The 9962-nt window shown below is 46.0% G+C and overlaps 1 long non-coding RNA gene across 1 annotated transcript; it reads left to right on the top strand.

Moving 5' to 3' along the window:
* Positions 1–4890: 4890 nt before the first annotated feature.
* On the top strand, positions 4891–6069 carry LOC145028832 (uncharacterized). Its single transcript, XR_013676204.1, has 2 exons — positions 4891–5254; positions 5841–6069. It is a non-coding gene; the product is annotated as an uncharacterized LOC145028832 (long non-coding RNA).
* Positions 6070–9962: the final 3893 nt, after the last annotated feature.

Here is a 9962-nt window from a genome sequence, read left to right as displayed (position 1 = left end):
TAAGTTCAGGGAGAGGGCCCTTCTTGTTCCTCAGTATGCAGCCGATGAGGAGATGAAGAAGGCCCGTTATCATGAGATGTTGCGGAGTGACATCCGCATGTTTGTGAGCCGGTCCAGTTGTAAAACGCTGGACGACATGATTGCCAGAGCTAGAGAGAGGGAGATTGATCTCGAGATGGAGAAGAAGAGGAAACCGGAGGCGGTTTCGGGTTCAGGCAGTATGGGCAAAAAGCCCAAGGTTTCAGATCACAGGTCTAGGAGTCAGCAGAGCCACGGTCGGTGTGGCAAGTGTGGGAGATTGCACGAGGGGGCGTGCAAGGCAGGGAGTTCCGGCTGCTACAAGTGCGGTCGGACTGGGCATTTGAGTAGGGATTGTACGACCCCTGCTACTACGGTTACAGCATCAGATCTGATTTGCTTTCAGTGCAATCAGAGGGGACATAAAAGGTCCCAGTGTCCCAGTTTAGCTGCAGCAGGGAAGGTGGTTGCACCTGCCCCTGCCACCTTGAGGATTACGGATGGCCGGCAGGGCCGATCTGATGCGCCAGTGGCGAAGAGCAGGGCATTTCAGATGACAGCAGAGGAGGCGCGAGCGACTCCTGATGTGGTGACGGGGTCGTTCTCGGTGAACGGCATCCCTGCTTTGGTATTGTTCGATTCGAGGGCTACCCGATCATTTGTATCGCTTGCGCTTAGCAAGAGATTTAGCAGAGCTCCAGGGGAGCTGGATTGTCCATTAGAGGTTGAGATAGCAGATGATAGGACCGTGAGGGTCGGCAGAGTACATAGAGGGTGTTCCCTTCAGATATTTGATGAGTAGTTTTCAGTGGACCTGGTTCCTATTCCCCTGCGTGGGAATAAAGTTATTGTGGGCATGGATTGGCTCAGCCCCAATGGGGCGGTGATTGATTGTGAGCTTCAGCTAGTGAGGGTTCGCACTCCCAGTGGGGGAGAGATAGTGATTCAGGGAGAGAGGCCCCAGCGAGGACCGACCTTTTGTTCCGCCGCAAGGGCGAGGCGCTATGTTCAGCAGGGTTGCGCCGGTTTTGTAGCTTACGTCTTGGATGCCCGGGAGAAGGGCAAGGCGACGATTGATGATGTTCCTATTGTTCGTGACTACCCGGATGTGTTTCCCGAGGATTTGCCGGGGATACCTCCAGAGAGGCAGGTTGAGTTCAGGATCGACCTAGTTTCTGGTGCGGCTCCGATAGCCAAAGCGCCGTATCGACTTGCTCCCCCTGAGATGCAGGAGTTGTCTACACAGCTTCAGGAGCTGTTAGACAAGGGCTTCATTCGGCCGAGCAGTTCGCCTTGGGGAGCGCCGATCTTATTTGTGAGGAAGAAGGATGGGTCGCATCGTATGTGCATTGATTATCGAGAGTTGAACAAAGTAACGGTGAAGAACCGTTACCCACTTCCGAGGATAGATGACTTGTTTGATCAGCTTCAGGGAGCGTCTTGGTTCTCCAAGATCGATCTACGCTCCGGTTATCATCAGACGAGGGTTAGAGATGAGGATGTACAGAAGACTGCTTTCAGGACCCGGTATGGTCATTATGAGTTCGTGGTGATGCCATTTGGGCTCACCAATGCCCCAGCCGCGTTCATGGATCTCATGAACCGCGTGTGCAGACCGATGCTGGATCGGTCGGTGATAGTATTCATAGATGACATCTTGGTATATTCCAAGACACAGGGGCAGCACGAGGAGCACTTGCGGGAGGTGTTGGAGACTTTGAGGAGGGAGAGACTTTTCGCAAAGTTCTCCAAGTGTGAGTTCTGGTTGCGCGAGGTGCAGTTTCTTGGTCATCTCGTCAACCAGAAGGGTATTTTGGTAGATCCGGCCAAGATTGAGGCCGTGATGCAGTGGGAGGTCCCGAGGTCTCCATCTGAGATTCGGAGCTTCCTAGGGCTGGCAGGGTATTATCGGAGATTTATTCAGGACTTCTCCAAGATAGCAGTGCCGCTCACCCGACTAACCAAGAAGTCGGTGGTTTTTCGTTGGGGGCCTGAGCAGCAGGCGGCGTTCGAGACTCTCAGACAGAGATTGTGCGAGGCTCCGATCCTTACCTTGCCAGAGGGAGTAGAGGATTTCGTAGTCTATTGTGATGCTTCGATCACAGGTATGGGAGCAGTATTGATGCAACGAGGCCACGTAGTAGCTTATGCCTCGAGACAGTTGAAGCCTCACGAGGCTAATTATCCTACCCACGACTTGGAGCTGGGGGCAGTTGTATTTGCCCTCAAGATTTGGAGACATTACCTTTATGGGGTCCGCTGTACCATATACACGGATCACAAGAGTTTGCGATATCTTATGGATCAGCCGAGTTTGAACATGAGGCAGAGGAGATGGTTGGACGTGCTGAAAGACTATGACTGTGAGATCCTTTATCATCCAGGGAAGGCCAATGTGGTGGCCGACGCCCTGAGCCGCAAGGTGTCGACGATCCCTATCAGAGATCTGTGTATGAGGATGACAGTGATCACTCCGTTGTTGGAGCGGATCAAGGAGGCTCAGACGGAGGGCCTCAAGGAGGAGAGACAGAAGTGTGAGAGGATAGTGGGCCGAGTAGCTTCATTTGATTACGACAATCGGGGTTTGTTGACGCTTCATGGTAGGGTGTGGGTACCGTACTGGGGTGGGGTACGGCAAGTATTGATGGACGAGGCTCATAAGTCTCGATTTTCTATCCACCCAGGAGCGACGAAGATGTATCGAGATCTTCGACCTGATTATTGGTGGCCCTGCATGAAGCGGGACGTCGCTTGGTATGTTGAGAGATGTTTGACCTGCCGGAAGGTCAAGGCGGAGCACCAGAGACCTCACGGCAAGATGCAGCCGTTAGACATTCCCGTGTGGAAATGGGAGGATATCACCATGGATTTTGTCACCAAACTCCCCAGGACCGCACGTGGAGTGGACTCGATATGGGTAGTAGTGGATCGGTTGACGAAGAGTGCTCATTTTATTCCGATTCAGGAGAGTATATCGGCGGAAAAGTTAGCCGATATCTATGTGCGGGAGATTGTGGCACGCCATGGAGTGCCGGTATCGGTGGTGTCGGACCGAGATGTTCGTTTCACGTCCAGATTCTGGAAGCGGTTCCACGACGAGATGGGTACTCGTCTCCATTTCAGCACCGCTTTCCACCCTCAGACTGACGGGCAGAGCGAGAAGACGATTCAGACTCTTGAGGACATGCTTAGGGCATGTGTTCTAGATTTTGGGGGCAGTTGGGATACGTATCTTCCGTTAGCAGAATTCTCGTATAACAACAGTTATCATGCGAGCATTGATCGACCTCCTTTTGAGTTGTTATATGGCAGGAAGTGCAGGACCCCGATTTGTTGGGGCGAGGTCGGCCAGCGAGTCATAGGGAGCACCGAAGTGGTGCTCAAGACGACTGAGTTGATCCAGCAGGTCCGTAGTAGGTTGCAGACTGCGCAGAGTCGGCAGAAGAGCTATGCCGACAGGAGGCGTTCGGACTTGGAGTTCCAGGTGGGAGATATGGTTCTTCTGAAAGTCTCACCTTGGAAAGGTGTCATCAGGTTCCGGAAGAGGGGCAAATTGGGCCCCAGATTTATTGGTCCTTTTAGGGTTTTGGCCCGGGTGGGTCGGGTTGCTTATCGATTGGATCTTCCCGAGGAGCTTAGTCAGATACACAACACCTTCCACGTGTCGCAGTTAAGGAAGTGTTTGGTGGATGAGACAGCAGTCGTTCCCCTAGAGGACATTCAGGTTGATAGCGGCTTGAATTATATTGAGAGGTCGGTCGCGATTCTGGAACGGAAGATCAAGACCTTGAGGAACAAGGTAATTCAGCTAGTGAAGGTGCAGTGGCAGCACCAGAAGGGGTCCGAATGGACGTGGGAGGCTGAGGAGGAGATGAGAGCGCACTACCCGGAGATATTTACAGATCCAGCCGAAGCAGACTTCGAGGACGAAGTCTGAGACAAGTGGGGGAGAATTGTCACGACCCGTTCTCGGTATGTTAATTGATTGGTAATTGTTGTAAGTTTTGCAAGAGGGACTCGGCGAGTCATAGCCTGACTCGCCGAGTAGGGTCGCGACTTTGAGCACGCGTGAGCCGGGGACTCGGCGAGTCCATATCCCTGACTCGGCGAGTCCATCCGTCTGGGTGAAACCCTAAATCCCCGGGTTGCCGACTATTTAAGTCACCTTATAGCCCCCATTCTCGCCTCCCTCACCCTCTAAAGCTGTGAGAAAGAACCCTAATCCACCTTGAGAGCTTATAAGTGTTTTGTGTGCCATTTTGTGAAGGTGTGAAGAAGGAGAAGAAGAAAGGAGCAAGGAGAAGAGTTGTAGTGCAAAGATCCAAGGGCAAATCTGAGTTATTTGAGGTATTTTCGGATTTCCCCTCTTGTTATATGCTTTAAACCTCCATTAGAGCTCTTCTAAGATCTAGTTGATGCTTGTCCCAAGCCTTATGTTTGCATGAATGCCTTAATAAGTTGAGATATCTTTAGATCTGAATGATTGGGTGTTGTAGAGCCCAGATCTACTGCCTTTTTGGAGTTTCTTTGCATATTAACCATATATCTACCCATTTTGTGCATCTTTTAGCCTTATTTCCCTTATTCATGAGGTTGTACACGTAAAGTTGGAAACTTTACGTGGTAAATCAGCTTATTGGACGCAGATCTATCAATTGTATGTGTTGGATTCAAACAAAATCGAGTAAAAATCAGTTGCATGGCGGCAACTCGGCGAGTCGGGAAGAACGACTCGGCGAGTTGGGTCGCGAGTTCCCGATTCCTCCATTTTTATCAGTGTCGAGTGGATCTAGTGAGTTAGTGAGTGGACTCAGCGAGTTGAGGGTAGACTCAGTGATGGAGGGACTCGGCGAGTTGTTCATACAACTCGGCGAGTCCAAGGCAATCTTCTTAATGATCAAGAACAACTCGTCGAGTTTGTTCATACGGCTCGACGAGTCAGATGAAGATTGTCTGAGTTCTTGGATCAAGAGGGTACTCGTCGAGTCGATGCCACACTCGACGAGTAGCAGCATGCAGAACTGAGAAGTGAGAGTAGGACTCGACGAGTTGGGCGGCCTAACTCGGCGAGTCAGCCCAAAAGAGAGTTGACTTTGACCAAGGGTAAAAGAGTCATTTTACTCCAAGCGCAGTGTTTAGTATTTGATTGAGTGTGTTTATGGACTTGTAGCCGAGGAGATTCAGGAGCAGCAGCCATTAGCTTCTCGAGCCACACACTCAGCAGCCAGCTTACGAGGTGAGTTTCCTTCCAGTAGGAACGGGTCTAAGGCCACTATGCCGGCCCGTTCAGTTAGCAGTAGTTTCCGGATTTAGGTCCGATGCAACAACTAGTATGTTTGATGCCTTCGTGGCTCGAACAGGGTTTGTGTGCTATGTTTTATGCGTTAAGTGTTATGTGTTCCGGGCTACGGACTGATGTAGTATGCCGTATATGTGTTCATGCTAGCTGATGCGTTATGCTATGCCATGTTCAGTCAGTCAGTTCCGGACTTCGGTCCGATGCAGGGGACAAGGTCCCAGTCAGTTCCGGACTTCGGTCCGATGCAGTTAGTTCCGGACTTCGGTCCGATGCAGTTAGTTCCGAAACTTTGGTCCGATGCAGTTAGTTCCGGACTTCGATCCGATGCAGTCAGTTCCGGACTTCGGTCCGATGCAGGGGACAAGGTCCCAGTCGGTCCCGGACTTCGGTCCGATGCAGTTTTCGGGCTTCGGCCCGATACAGTGGGCGAGGCCCAATATGTGTTTATATGTTATTGTATGGTATGTGGTAGTTTGGGGGAGCTCACTAAGCTTCGTGCTTACAGTTTCAGTTTTGGTTTCAGGTACTTCCGCAAGCAAAGGGAAGAGCTCGGGGTGATAGCATCGCACACACCACAACTTAGGTTTTGTCCTGGGGATGGTTTTAGTTGTTTTGGATTTGATATAGTATGATACAGTTTTCCGCATAGTATTTTATTATGATTTGGGATACATCGCGTATGTTTTTTTTTTATGTTATGATACTCATATTATGGTTTTGATTATATTGAAAAACGAAATTTTTGGGTCGTATTTTTGTGTCGTTTCAGTTTAACTAGTATCCATCAATCTACTTTTTGGGAATGTAATGTTTTGAAACAATGTACTAAATGTAAACACTACCAGTTGTATTATTCCAATGCATGGGGATGAATGATGTTATGTTTCATGTATATTCACTGTGATGGTATTCAATTGAGTCACAACAGCCCTCGGACGTTTCCTCCGTCTGGTTCGGGGACTATTAGTGTACCAAGTCCATTTAAAAGGTTAAAAATGCTTTTCACATATAAAAAGGACCAAAGATGCAAAAATTTTCTATTGTGGGCCAAAAGTGTAAAAATTGCGAAAAATTGAGGTTTCTGCCGAGAAAACTTCATTTTGAGGGACTTTAACTGTTTTTCAAATAAATTTGAGCTGAAAAATGTCTTTTCTACAAGTTTTGATACTATAGTGTCAAGAAAAATGGTTTAAGGGCTAAAATGGAAATTCCATCATACAAAGGGCCAAAATTGTAATTTATCCAAAAGAAAGGGGTTGCAAAAAGAAAAATTATAGTGTTTTGAAATAATAAATCTGTTATGATAAAATACCAGCAGCACGACTACCGGCGAAATATAATACACCTTCAACACCAAAATTGTTACCAAACTAATTGATTCGGTCTCGAATCCACATCGAATCCAATAATAATAATACGACGATACTTCAATACACACGCGGAAATTTCGGGAAGTCAATACACACGTGGGAATACACCAGACGTCGATACACCATCTTTGAGCCCGAAAGTTTCAAATTGTGCTTGTTGGGCCTAGCTAGCCCAATGACATGATCTTTAGGCTCGAAGGAAACTCACTTACATTTTGTTGGGCCTTATATGACCTAATTCCGTTTAAAAGGACTTTCAATGGCTTTTGTGCTGTTGGGCCCCAAGGGTCCTTTGGTACCGCTAGTAAAGTCGAGAATTCACAAATGCGGGTCGGGCCAAGGGCCCTTCGCATTCATGATAGCCTTGAACGACTTATGGAAATATCGGGGTTTTGTACCCTCTTTCCTCCTCGGTTGTGGGGCTATGAGAAGTCGGGGTGGTTGGATTAAGTGAATAATACGGACGACGCCTAAGGAATCGTTTGTATAGTTGTAAACTAGTCGTTTTCATTAATGCGTGTTTATAACAATTCACAATCCATAATTAATCCAATGTCACCTGGAATCATCAAATACACACGTCGCAACGGTACAACAAAATATAAAACGCGTAACTCACAGTGTTAGGAAAACATCGGGTTTTCAATTCATACATCTACGAGATGCGTACCAAGTATAACAAATTTTCTTACATTTATAGAAACAAACAAGCATATTTACGGATCTTCACACTTTTTATACAATATTTTTTTTAAAGAAAATATCGGATTTTCTGACGGTTTTCAAAACAATACAAAACATTATATTTCAAACATTACTTATGAATTCACCAACATTTCATATGTTGACATTTTTCAAAATGCTTGTATTCTCAGGTAACAGGTAAATCGAAAGGAAAAATGTACTCAGTGATATATTGTTGTTTGTTTAACTAGTATCGAACAATCTACTTTTTGGGAATGTAATGTTTTGAAACAATGTACTAAATGTAAACACTACCAGTTGTATTATTCCAATGCATGGGGATGAATGATGTTATGTTTCATGTATATTCACTGTGATGGTATTCAATTGAGTCACAACAGCCATCGGATGTTTCCGCCGTCTGGTTCGGGGGTGTGCCAAAGACAGTGGCGATTTTGGATAAGAAGGTGAAGATCTTGAGAAATAAGGAGGTGCCCTTGGTTAAGGTTCAATGGCAACATCGTAGGGGTTCGAAATGAACTTGGGAGCCAGAGTCCGAGATACATGAGTAGTACCCAGAGTTATTTCTAGAGGATGACTTTGTGTGCGAAGTCTAATCCTAGTGGGGGAGAATTGTAACACCCCGAAATAAGGTATGTATCGATAACCCTTACTTTTATTGAATTGTCAAAACTAGCCCTTAATTGAGAAAAGGTGGCAAATGAGTACGTGGGGCGTACGCATGTGTACGCTCAGCATACTCATGTTTGTTTTATGGATGCAGAGACCACCTAGTATGCTGGGCGTACCAAAGGGTTTGCTGGGCGTACTAGGCCCAGAGTGAAAACCCTAATTGTATGGTGTGTCCCTATTTAAGGAACATGATGGCCTCATTTCCAACCACCATTTCCAGCCTTCAACTTCCCTCAACCCCTAAATTCCGTTCTTGTAGCTTGTGTGAGTATTTGAGGTTTCTTGAGTGATCTTGTGGGATTCTTTTGTGAAGAAGGAGCTTTGAAGGAAGAAGAGTTGGTGTCCAAGCTTTTGGATCCGATTTTCTCTGTGGTTGGTGCATCATTAAGAGGTATCAAGCTCAAAACTTTCTCATTGTTTGATTAGTTCATGTTTTGGTCCATTTTTAAGGTTTTATGCCCCAAGCTTGAAGCTTTATGAGTTTTGTGAACTCTAGAGCCAAAGACATGTCCATTTAGGTGTTTCTAAAATGAGATTTTGGACGTCAAGATCTCTCCATGCATGAGATATGAGGACCCTTATGAGTAAAGCATTAGAGCTTATGAGATTTAGACTTGTCCATCACTACTAAGGCTTCAAGTCACCGACTTTATAGAGTAATGGACCTTATCTAGCACATATCTGTAGTAGTAGCAATGGTCTTAACGGATTAAGAGTAAAAGAGTGAAAAAAGGAAACCTGGGGTCCTTTGTTAAGGCAACCGCTCCTTCATTATTGCATAAAATCTCAATGGGCTCCCTTATAGCTATCACAACTCGAAGGTCTCTAACGATGTTCTTCAACCATATAGCTTCCTTTGTCGCTCCACTTGCAGCTATATACTCCGATTCGCACGTTGAATCAACTACGGTCTCCTGTTTGGAACTTTTCCAAGTAACAACTCCTCCACTAAGGGTAAACACCCAGCCTGACTAAGAATGAAAGTTGTCTCAGCCGGTCTAAAAACTGACGTCGCTATACCCTGTAACACTTAAGTCATCACTGCCATCAAGCATAAGGACCCATTCCTTTGTACTTCATAGATACTTAAAAATGTTCTTAACTACTATCCAATGAGCTTTATTCGAGTTTCCCTAGCTAACCATGCTCAAAGCAAAAGTCATGTCAGGACGAATACATGTCATAACGTACATGACCGAGCCAATGGCGGAATCATATTGTACTCAACTCATTTCCACTATCTCTGCATCAGTACTCGAACTCTGAGTCTTACTTAGTTTGGTATTGCTCTGGATAGGTAACTCCCCTTTCTTGGAATTCTCCATGCTAAAACGTTTTAGCACTTTATCCAAGTAAGTACTTTGACTAAGTCCAATTAGTCTTCTACTCCTATTTCTCAAGATACTTATCCCCAGAATATAAGCAACTTCTCCTAGATCCTTCATAGCGAAACACTTCCCAAGCTAGGCCTTAACCTCCTGCAAGCTTGGAATGTTGTTTCTATAAGAAGTATGTCATCGACATACAACACTAGAAAGCTAACTATGCTCTCACTAGCTTTGACATATACACAAGACTCATCCTCACTCCTAGCGAAATCAAACTCTTTGATTTTCTCATCAAACCAAAGATTCCATCTGCGAGAAACTTGCTTTAATCCAAAGACAGATTTCTCAAGCTTAGACATTCTATTAGGGTATTTAGCATCCACAAAACCTTCTGGCTGACACATGTAAACATCTTCAACCAGCTTCCCATTAAGGAAAGTGGTTTTGACATCCATCTGCCATATTTCATAATCATGAAACACAACGATGGTTAACATAACCCTAATAGATTTAACCTTAGCCACTAGTGAGAAGGTCTCATCATAGTCAACCCCTAGGGTTTGAGTAAAG

This window comes from Lactuca saligna, chromosome 2 (assembly GCF_052625555.1).
Source record: "Lactuca saligna cultivar CGN05327 chromosome 2, ASM5262555v1, whole genome shotgun sequence".
In the NCBI taxonomy this organism is placed as follows: Eukaryota; Viridiplantae; Streptophyta; class Magnoliopsida; order Asterales; family Asteraceae; genus Lactuca; species Lactuca saligna.
The sequence above is the reverse complement of the archived record's forward strand: the minus strand, read 5'-3'. Positions and strand labels throughout refer to the sequence as shown.